Raw genomic sequence first — 11,992 nt, forward strand, 5'->3', positions numbered from 1 at the left:
AGCATTGATTTATACACATCTTCCAACAAGGTTACCACCCACAGGGTTTTGTAAAAACAGCCAATCACATGCATTTCCAGTATTCAAACCTTCCCAGCAATTGTACACAAAATCCCCTTCCCTCTGTCTGTAACGCAATCAACAAAATACAATGAGCATTGTCTGAGACGCATTTAACTAACACACTGGCATTGTCTAAGACGCAATCCACAAAATACAATTACCAAACGTAATGGGCTAACTTAATCACTACCAGACAGAAAACACACATTTTTCCCAACACACAGAAAACACCTCAAAACCCCACACATCCCCATAATGTATACATCCATGGATAGCTCTGATCTGGGTGAACAACGGGCTTGGCGTACGCCTCCATTCATGGAGACTGTCGTACTGTGTCCCACCATAGTGCTTGGTAAGCGTCATCCAGCCAGGTTTCCTGCCATACCAGTGTCTCAAGCTCTGACACCCACTCCGTCAAGGGTTGCTCTCCCAGTAGAGGTAGTCACAGCGCCAATCGCATTCGTAATCTCTGCTCCTCACTGGGAAGACTCTTACCCCTCCGACGCTGCACGTCCTCCAGGGCCTGGTGCCATACGCCTTTCCGCTCGGCATCCCTGTAATCCGGGTGATCTTCCTGATGGAATGCTGTGCAGGAACCAACGGCATCCATATTGCTGTAGCCAGGGGCGCTGTACGGATACTAGCATTGCCCTCAATATACTCCACGAACGGTGTCTCCGAGCTGCTTCTCCTCACACTAGGACGCCATCCCACTGCTTGCCACCAATGTAACGAAACGCCTAGCACCCCGACCGTGTACCTCCGTCGATAGATGCTCCTAGTGCTTCCAGAGGACTCCAAGCACTCCACTTGACACCGTCAGCGCTGCAGACCCCACGAACCGCCGAAGCTTGGTTGAGGTCTCGCCGTCTCCTACCCACCCTGGACCTACAACAAGGCTCCAGGCTCCAGTGGGTGAACCTCTCCTAAATCCAGAGACAGGAACCAGGAGCAAGCTCTTACAAGAGCTTATACTCAGGGGAGTATTATGATATAGCAATCCCCAAGAGTGTAGTTATCCCATCCCCCAAACATGAGCCAAGACTTCATAAAGGGGCAAAGCAGGAACTCTCTTTATTTGAACACACAAGCATTGATTTATACAGATCTTCCAACAAGGTTACCACCCACAGGGTTTTGTAAAAACAGCCAATCACATGCATTTCCAGTATTCAAACCTTCCCAGCAATTATACACAAAATCCCCCTCCCTCTGTCTGTAACGCAATCAACAAAATACAATGAGCATTGTCTGAGACGCAATTAACTAACACACTGGCATTGTCTAAGACGCAATCCACAAAATACAATTACCAAACGTAATGGACTAACTTAATCACTACCAGACAGAAAACACACATTTTTCCCAACACACAGAAAACGCCTCAAAACCCCACACATCCCCATAATGTATACATCCACGGATAGCTCTGATCTGGGTGAACAACATATCCAAAAAGCACCCAGATCCGAGCAGGGGTTCCCGAATTCCATGGAATTCACATTTGGCCGGCCGCAAGCATGGCTTTCCTACCCAAAACAGTTCCACAGATTTAAGCTGTCTGTCTTCTCCTTCAAAGTTAGTATGGGCCATAATCCTGAGGCAAGAGGCTGGTAGCCAGGCCCCTCCAAAACCCAGTGGCGAGGTTGGTTTCGCCACAGTTTCCCTTTAAAAAAAAAAAAGGGGTTGTCATTTTTGATTTAGGCTGAGTTCACACGGGCGTTGCGGAAAAAGGTGCGGTTGCGTTGCGGGAACATGCACATTTTTTCCGCGCGAGTGCAAAACATTGTAATGCGTTTTGCACGCACGTGAGAAAAATCAGCATGTTTGGTACCCAGACCCGCTTGGGATCGGTGTTGTGTAGATTGTATTATTTTCCCTTTTATAACATGGTTATAAGGGAAAATAATAGCATTCTGAATACAGAATGCATAGTACAATAGCGCTGGAGGGGTTAAAAAAATAAATAATAATAATTAAACTCACCTTAATCCACTTGCTCGTGCAGCCCGGCTTCTCTTCTGTCTTCTTCTTTGCTGTGTGCAGGAAAAGGACCTGTGGTGACGTCACTCCGGTCATCACATGGTCCGTCACATGATCTTTTACCATGGTGATGGATCATGTGATGACCGGAGTGACATCACCACAGGTCCTTTTCCTGCACACAGCTAAGATGAAGACAGAAGAGATGCCGGGCTGCGCAAGCAAGTGGATTAAGGTGAGTTAAATTTTCTTTTTCTTTTTTTTAACCCCTCCAGCGCTATTTTACTATGCATTATGTATTCAGAATGGTATTGATTTCCCTTATAACCATGTTATAAGGGAAAATAATAATGATCGGGTCTCCATCCCGATCGTCTCCTAGCAACCGTGCGTGAAAATGGCACCGCCTCCGCACTTGCTTGCGGATGCTTGCGATTTTCACGCAGCCCCATTCACTTCTATGGGGCCTGCGTTGCATGGAAAACGCACAATATAGAACATGCTGCGATTTTCACGCAACGTACAAGTGATGCGTGAAAATCACAGCTCATGTGCACAGCCCCATAGAAATGAATGGGTCCAGATTCAAGGCGGGTGCAATGCGTTCACCTCCCGCATTGCACCCGCGCGGAATACTCGCCCGTGTGAAAGGGGCCTTACACCCTTCGGCATCAGTGCGTTACAATATCAAACAATTAGTGGAATGTTGGATGACTTCTTTCAGTTGTGGTGTAGCAGGTTTAAGCCAGTACCTTAGAAGACACATTTTTGCAGCCAATATCATCACATGGAATGGAGCCGCAATTTTGAGTCGGGCTGCGTCTCTGAAATAGAAGAAAAAAAGGTGAACAAAAATAAATGCCGGATTCGTTTTGCCGGATGACACCGGAAAGACGGATCCGGCATTTCAATGCATTTTTCTGACTGATCAGGCATTTTTAAGACTGATCAGGATCCTGATCAGTCTTACAAATGCCACATCAGTTGGCATATGTTTTGCCGGATCCCGCAGGCAGTTCCGGCGACGGAACTGCTTGCCGGAACACTCTGCCGCAAGTGTGAAAGTAGCCTAAGAAATCTCTGGTCAGTTTGATTCCGTAGGTGTCGGACTTCAATTATGCCCTTTTCTATCCACTTAAGGAATTGTTTATTTATCGACAGTGCCCTAAATTCTGGATGATTCCATAATATCATCTTTTTGGATGTTAAAAAAGGAAGATTAAACGGTTTTCTAACCGCTTTGTGTCACGTAGCAAGGTACCGTGTTTTATCTGGGTAGGTAACAAAGCATACTTAGTATGTAGTAGAGTGTTCAGATTCCAGGGCTTAGCCATTTCTGTCTCTATGGACGATACCGAGTAATGGGAGGTATTATTGATCCAATCTAGGCTGTGTCTCATTAAGCTTGCTAGGTTATATTTTCTAATATCAGGAAATCCTACGCCTCCCCTGAGTAAGTGTATGTAGGGATATTCTGCATCTCTTGGATTGCCAAACAAAAGAGCGGAAGGCCTTTAACAGGACTTGAATATCGGTGTGTTTTAGGAGGAGCGGCAGTGTTTGCATAGGGTATAAGAGTTTACTGAAGCTCATCATCGTCAATAGATGGCAACGCCCCAGGAGAGATGTAGGAAAGTTCGACCAAGACATAAGTTCTGAAGTCATCTTTTTAAATAGAGGGGGAGAGTTCAATGTATAGTGAATCTGGCGTTTTTTCCTATTTTAATTCCCAAATATTTGATGAAATGAGTTGCTATTGTAACTGGGAGGTTATGCAGTAGTGTCTTGTTTGTGCGTTGGGGTGGAGACAAATCCAATAATTCACATTTGGACATATTAACCTTAAAACCCGATAGATGACCGAAATGAGAGAGAAGATCAAACAGGATTGGTATATCCGTCTGAGGTTGCGCCAGGAACATCAACAGGTCCTCGGCAAATAAGGTATGTTTGAGAGTTTTCTGCCCAACAGCCATGCCTTTGATATGGTCATTACAGGTTATTGCTCTTGATAGCGGTTCTAACGCTAGGTTAAATAGCAAAGGTGAGAGAGGGCGCCCCTGCCTAGTGACATTTTGAAAATTAAAAGGCCCTGACAAAAATCCTGGAATGGAGATTCTTGCAAGAGGGGAACAGTATAAAGATGAAATGTATGTCCTAATAGGACCTGTAAAGCCCACACCGTCCAGTACTTCATTCAACCATCTCCAGCTCCCATTGTCAAACACTTTTTTTCCGCATCTATAGCTAGAAGAGCTGGAGATGGATGAAGATGAGGGTTCATTTTATTTCCCGTCAAGCACCGCTAACATTTTCCGAATGTTATATACCGCTGATCTACCTTGTATGAATCCTACTTGATGGGGTGTTATGAGTTTGGGCAGAAAAGTGGCCAGTCTGTCCGCCAATATTTTTGACAAGTATTTGAGATCGTTTGTCTATGAGAGAGATTGGGCGATAGGAAGATGCCAGAGTGCAATCTTTACCCTCTTTTGGGAATACTTTAATATTTAGTTGCAAGAAAAAGTATGTGAACCCTTCGGAATGATATGGATTTCTGCACAAATTGGTCCTAAAATGTGATCTGATCTTCATCTAAGTCACAACAATAGACAATCACAGTCTGCTTCAACTAATAACACACAAATAATTAAATGTTACCATGTTTCTATTGAACACACCATGTAAACATTCACAGTGCAGGTGGAAAAAGTATGTGAACCCTTGGATTTAATAACTGGTTGAACCTCCTTTGGCAGCAATAACTTCAACCAAACGTTTCCTGTAGTTGCAGATCAGACGTGCACAACGGTCAGGAGTAATTCTTGACCATTCCTCTTTACAGAACTGTTTCAGTTCAGCAATATTCTTGGGATGTCTGGTGTGAATCGCTTTTTTGAGGTCATGCCACAGCATCTCAATCAGGTTGAGGTCAGGACTGGGCCACTCCAGAAGGCGTATTTTCTTCTGTTTAAGCCATTCTGTTGTTGATTTACTTCTATGCTTTGGGTCGTTGTCCTGTTGCAACACTCATCTTCTGTTGAGCTTCAGCTGGTGGACAGATGGCCTTAAGTTCTCCTGAAAAATGTCTTGATAAACTTGGGAATTCATTTTTCCTTCGATGATAGCAATCCGTCCAGGCCCTGACGCAGCAAAGCAGCCCCAAACCATGATGCCCCCACCACCATACTTCACAGTTGGGATGAGGTTTTGATGCTGGTGTGCTGTGCCTCTTTTTCTCCACACATAGTGTTGTGTGTTTCTTCCAAACAACTCAACTTTGGTTTCATCTATCCACAGAATATTTTGCCAGTACTGCTGTGGAACATCCAGGTGCTCTTGTGCAAAGTGTAAACGTGCAGCAATGTTTTTTTTGGACAGCAGTGGCTTCCTCTCTGGTATCCTCCCATGAAATCCATTCTTGTTTAGTATTTTACTTATCATAGATTCGCTAACATGGATGTTAGCATATGCCAGAGACTTTTGTAAGTCTTTAGCTGACACTCTAGGATTCTTCTTCACCTCATTGAGCAGTCTGCGCTGTGCTATTGCAGTCATCTTTACAGGACGGCCACTCCTAGGGAGAGTAGCAGCAGAGCTGAACTTTCTCCATTTATAGACAATTTGTCTTACCGTGGACTGATGAACAGCAAGGCTTTTGGAGATACTTTTATAACCCTTTCCAGCTTTATGCAAGTCAACAATTCTTAATCGTAGGTCTTCTGAGAGCTCTTTTGTGCGAGGCATCATTCACATCAGGTAATGCTTCTTGTGAAAAGCAAACCCAGAACTGGTGTGTGTTTTTTATAGGGCAGGGCAGCTGAAACCAACACCTCCAATCTCATCTCATTGATTGGACTCCAGTTGGCTGACACCTCACTCCAATTAGCTCTTGGAGATGTCATTAGTCTAGGGGTTCACATACTTTTTCTACCTGCACTGTGAATGTTTACATGGTGTGTTCAATAAAAACATGGTAACATTTAATTCTTTGTGTGTTATTAGTTTAAGCAGACTGTGATTGTCTATTGTTGTGACTTAGATGAAGATCAGATCACATTTTATGACCAATTTGTGCAGAAATCCATATCATTCCAAAGGGTTCACATACTTTTTCTTGCAACTGTATGCCGTGTTCATATCTGGCGGCAATTTTTGGCCCTGTAGTAGTTGGTTATATAGGGATGTGAGGATTTTGGAAATTTTTGGGGCTAATACTTTATAAAATTTGTTCGTGAACCCGTCTGGGCCTGGCGCCTTTCCATTGCTCGATTGGCGGATTACTCTCTGGACCTCATCTTCTGTGAAAGGCTGATTCAATATCAACAGATCATCCTGCGAGATTTGGGGCATGAATAGGGTTTCCAGCCACGATTTCCCCTGTTCAAGTGCATCGTTAGAGTTTGAATAGAGGTATACATAGTAATCTCTCAATATGTCTACTATTTCTGTTGGCTGGTGACTTAGAGTTCCTTGTGCATTCTTTAAGGCTACATGCACACGAACGTTGTTTGTTTCCGTGTCCGTTCCATTTTGTTTTTTTGTGGATAGGATGTGGACCCATTCATTTCAATGGGTCCGCAAAAAATGCGGCCAGCACACTGTGTGCTGTCCGCATCAGTATGTCTGTTCCGTAGCCAGGGCCGTCTTTGCCGCAGGGCAAAAGGGGCAGCTGCCCCGGGCCCAGTTTCTCCTGGGGGCCCAAGGGAGCTCCGTTTCCCGAGTCCCGACTCCCGACTCGCGACTCCCATTCACTATGCAGCAGCGCAGCAGTCTTCAGAACAACTTACAACTGCGCTGCATAGTTAGCAAGCACGTCGGCGCTCCGCCGTCACGTGGTAAAAGGGGGTGTGTGACTCACCGCAGGGTGGTGAGTCACGGCCTCACGTGACCAGACCACCAGTGACTTACTCACCTTACCTTACACAGCCAGACCAGACCTGCCACTGCCGCGCCAGGAGGGGAGGACTCGGTAGGTAAAACAAAAAGCACGCATATTGACTTTATTTTATATTAGAAATTTAGACCGGTCAGGTCACCGAATTAATAATTAACCCCAGATCCATTCATAAATTAGTGGAGGATTATTATAGAGACAGACGGCCCCAGGAGACATAAGGGGTTGGGTTGGGTTCTCTCTGTCTGCTGCTGAACTGTGGCCTGGGGCCACCACCGGCCACATTTACTAATCTTTGCTCAGGGCGGCCCTCATGGTGTGGACTGGACTGGTCATTTTCACTAAGGAATATAGTTTAACCATTTATGTGCAAAAGAGAAAATAAGAAGTCAGCTCCAATCAGATATCTGCTCATAGACCAAGAAGAGTCTTGGTCTATGTGCAGATATCTGATTGGAGCTGACTTAGTGACCTCTTTTTTTTTCTCTTTTGCACATAAACGGTTAAACTACACTGCTCAAAAAAATAAAGGGAACACAAAAATAACACATCCTAGATCTGAATTAATTAAATATTCTTCTGAAATACTTTGTTCTTTACATAGTTGAATGTGCTGACAACAAAATCACACAAAAATAAAAAAAATGGAAATCAAATTTTTCAACCCATGGAGGTCTGGATTTGGAGTCACACTCAAAATTAAAGTGGAAAAACACACTACAGGCTGATCCAACTTTGATGTAATGTCCTTAAAACAAGTCAAAATGAGGCTCAGTAGTGTGTGTGGCCTCCACGTGCCTGTATGACCTCCCTACAACGCCTGTGCATGCTCCTGATGAGGTGGCGGACGGTCTCCTGAGGGATCTCCTCCCAGACCTGGACTAAAGCATCTGCCAACTCCTGGACAGTCTGTGGTGCAACGTGACGTTGGTGGATAGAGCGAGACATGATGTCCCAGATGTGCTCAATTGGATTCAGGTCTGGGGAACGGGTGGGCCAGTCCATAGCATCAATGCCTTCGTCTTGCAGGAACTGCTGACACACTCCAGCCACATGAGGTCTAGCATTGTCTTGCATTAGGAGGAACCCAGGGCCAACCGCACCAGCATATGGTCTCACAAGGGGTCTGAGGATCTCATCTCGGTACCTAATGGCAGTCAGGCTACCTCTGGCGAGCACATGGAGGGCTGTGCGGCCCTCCAAAGAAATGCCACCCCACACCATTACTGACCCAATGCCAAACCGGTCATGCTGGAGGATGTTGCAGGCAGCAGAACGTTCTCCACGGCGTCTCCAGACTCTGTCACGTCTGTCACATGTGCTCAGTGTGAACCTGCTTTCATCTGTGAAGAGCACAGGGCGCCAGTGGCGAATTTGCCAATCTTGGTGTTCTCTGGAAAATGCCAAACGTCCTGCACGGTGTTGGGCTGTAAGCACAACCCCCACCTGTGGACGTCGGGCCCTCATATCACCCTCAGGGAGTCTGTTTCTGACCGTTTGAGCAGACACATGCACATTTGTGGCCTGCTGGAGGTCATTTTGCAGGGCTCTGGCAGTGCTCCTCCTGTTCCTCCTTGCACAAAGGCGGAGGTAGCGGTCCTGCTGCTGGGTTGTTGCCCTCCTACGGCCTCCTCCACGTCTCCTGATGTACTGGCCTGTCTCCTGGTAGCGCCTCCATGCTCTGGACACTACGCTGACAGACACAGAAAACCTTCTTGCCACAGCTCGCATTGATGTGCCATCCTGGATAAGCTGCACTACCTGAGCCACTTGTGTGGGTTGTAGACTCCGTCTCATGCTACCACTAGAGTGAAAGCACCGCCAGCATTCAAAAGTGACCAAAACATCAGCCAGGAAGCATAGTAACTGAGAAGTGGTCTGTGGTACGAACCTGCAGAACCACTCCTTTTATTGGGGGTGTCTTGCTAATTGCCTATAATTTCCACCTGTTGTCTATCCCATTTGCACAACAGCATGTGAAATTGATTGTCACTCAGTGTTGCTTCCTAAGTGGACAGTTTGATTTCACAGAAGTGTGATTGACTTGGAGTTACATTGTGTTGTTTAAGTGTTCCCTTTATTTTTTTGAGCAGTGTATATTCCTTAGTAAAAATGACCATTCCACACCACACCATGAGGGCCCCCCTGAGCAAAGATTAGTAAATGTGGCCGGTGGTGGCCACAGTTCAGCAGACAGACAGAGAGAATCCCTTATGTCTCTCGTCTCTCTAATAATCCACCAGTAATTTAAATAACCCCATTAGTGGGGGATTATTGGATTATTATAGAGACGGGAGACATAAGGGGTTGGGTTCTCTCAGTATGCTGAACTGTGGCCTGGCCTGGGGCCACCCGGCCGGCCACATTTACTAATCTTTGCTCAGGGGGGCCCTCATGGTGTGGTGTGGAGTGGTCATTTTTACTAAGGAATATAGTTTAACCCTTTATGTGCAAAAGAGAAAAAAAGAAGTCACTAAGTCAGCTCCAATCAGATATCTGCACATAGACCAAGAGTCTTTTTGGTCTATGTGCAGATATCTGATTGGAGCTGACTTTTAAGTGACTTCTTTTTTTCTCTTTTGCACATAAACGGTTAAACTATTTTCCTTAGTAAAAATGACCAGTCCACACCACACCATGAGGGCCCCCCTGAGCAAAGGGTGACACCAGCCATAGCAAGGCCACTGCCTCTATCTGTAAGTCGCTGGAGTGCACGGCAGGCTCGCTTTTCCGAAGGAAGTGGAACTGTGAACTATCTGAACTCTGAACGGCTGTACAGTCAGTAGTGGCATGTGACACATGTGGCAATAATAATGTGTCTGCTGGCCTGCAGCCTGGTAAAGACCTGTGTCATGTCATGTGTGATGTGCATCCCAATTATACCATACATACGTGTACAGATACTGGTCCTGTACTCCTGTGAGGCTGCAAGGCAGGGGTGTGGTGTGGACCACTCCTGAGACTGCACGTGCTCAGGCCTCATGCACACGGCCGTTGTTTGGGTCCGCATCTGAGCCGCCGTTCTTGGCGGCTCGGATGCGGACCCATTCACTGTGTGTTGTGGTGGAGGGCGTGATTGCATGCTGGGGTGTGTGAAGGCGGGATCCAGGGGGCCCAAGTAAATTCTTGCCCAGGGTCCAATCAATATTAAAGACGGCCCTGTCCGTAGCCCCGCAAAAAAAAATAGAACATGTCCTATTCTTGTCCGTTTTAGGCATTATTATCCGTTTTAGTTTTTTTTGCGGATCTGCTATTTGCGGGCTGCAAAACACATACGGTCGTGTGCATGTAGCCTAAGGCAGATATTTGTGAGGAGTGCTTCATGCCTTTTGCTAAAGAAGCTAAAAGCCTCCCCAATTTGTTTCAATATTTGAAATATTTAGCTTCTCTCTTTTCCATCTAGCTCCTCTATTTTTCCTAACCCATCTGTCATATCCAGCCTTAACTTCCTGCTATTTGGTTTTGGTAATGTTCGAGGGGTGTGATAAATACTTGGTATTTTACTGCATGTATGATCTATAGAGGGGTGATCACATTTGGGATACCCTCTTTAGCTAAAGTCTTGACCAGTGTCATCATGGCCCCCAGGATGCCCATGGCTTTATAGGCACTGATTTCCAAGAACACCTTTAGGCCTCTTTCACACGGGCGTTGCGGAAAAATGTCCGGGTGCGTTGCGGGAACACCTGCGATTTTTCTGCGCGAGTGCAAAACCTTGTAATGCGTTTTGCACTCGCGTGAGAAAAATCGCGCGTGTTTGGTACCCAAACCCGAACTTCTTCACAGAAGTTCGGGCTTGGGATCGGTGTTCTGTAAATAGTATTATTTTCCCTTATAACACGGTTATAAGGGAAAATAATAGCATTCTGAATACAGAATGCTAAGTAAAACAGGGCTAGAGGGGGTTAAAAAAAATAAAAAATCATTTAACTCACCTTAATCCACTTGCTCGCGATGCCGGGCATCTCCGTCTGACTCTTTTACTGAGTCAGACGGAGATGCCGGCTACGCGAGCAAGTGGATAAAGGTGAGTTAAATGACTTTTTATTTTTTTTTAACCCCTCCAGCCCTGTTTTACTTAGCATTCTGTATTCAGAATGCTATTATTTTCCCTTATAACCATGTTATAAGGGAAAATAATAAGGTTCGGGTCTCCATCCCGATCGTCTCCTAGCAACCGTGCGTGAAAATCGCACCGCATCCGCACTTGCTTGCGGATGCTTGCGATTTTCACGCAACCCCATTCATTTCTATGGGGCCTGCGTTACGTGAAAAACGCACAAAGAGGAGCATGCTGCGATTTTCACGCAACGCAAAAGTGATGCGTGAAAATCACCGCTCGTGTGCACAGCCCCATAGAAATGAATGGGTCAGTATTCAGTGCGGGTGCAATGCGTTCACCTCCCGCATCGCATCCGCGCGGAATACTCGCTCGTGTGAAAGGGGCCTTATGCTATTCTGTAAAATATACTATAAAAGGTATAAGCATTGAAACCAACACTAGCGGATGAGGGCACTGAATGGGCAAACTACCCGCAGTCAGGTCACAGTCGGTGATCTTTGGAGGGGTTACAAAAATTAAGCACACCCTTTTAGGCCTCATGCACATGGTCGTTGCTCGGCCGTTCCATGCATTGAGGAATGCAATTTGCGGTCCCCAATGCACGGGCGCCATCCGTGCGGCTGCCGCAACGGATCCAGACCCATGTTTTATTTTTTTTGCCCCGTTTTCCCCCCCGTTTGCATGAGGCCTTAAAGAGGGTTTCCAGCATTTATATATTGATATATTGGTAATCAATATCAGATCGGTGGGGGTCTGTCTCCCGAGAATCCCGCAGGTCATCCCATATTGCGGCCCAGCAAACAGCGTGTCCGCAATATACGGGCCCCAGCTGATTTTGCACCACATCACGGATGCGGACCCATTTATTTGAAGGTTCAGAGTTTCTCTCCGTGCCTCTGCGCTGCAAAAGAAATAGGACATGTTCGGACACATCAAGTTGAATGGGTCTGGATGCATCTGCGGAATCCGCACAGATGTTGCCC

This window comes from Bufo bufo, chromosome 11 (assembly GCF_905171765.1).
Source record: "Bufo bufo chromosome 11, aBufBuf1.1, whole genome shotgun sequence".
Classification (NCBI taxonomy): Eukaryota; Metazoa; Chordata; class Amphibia; order Anura; family Bufonidae; genus Bufo; species Bufo bufo.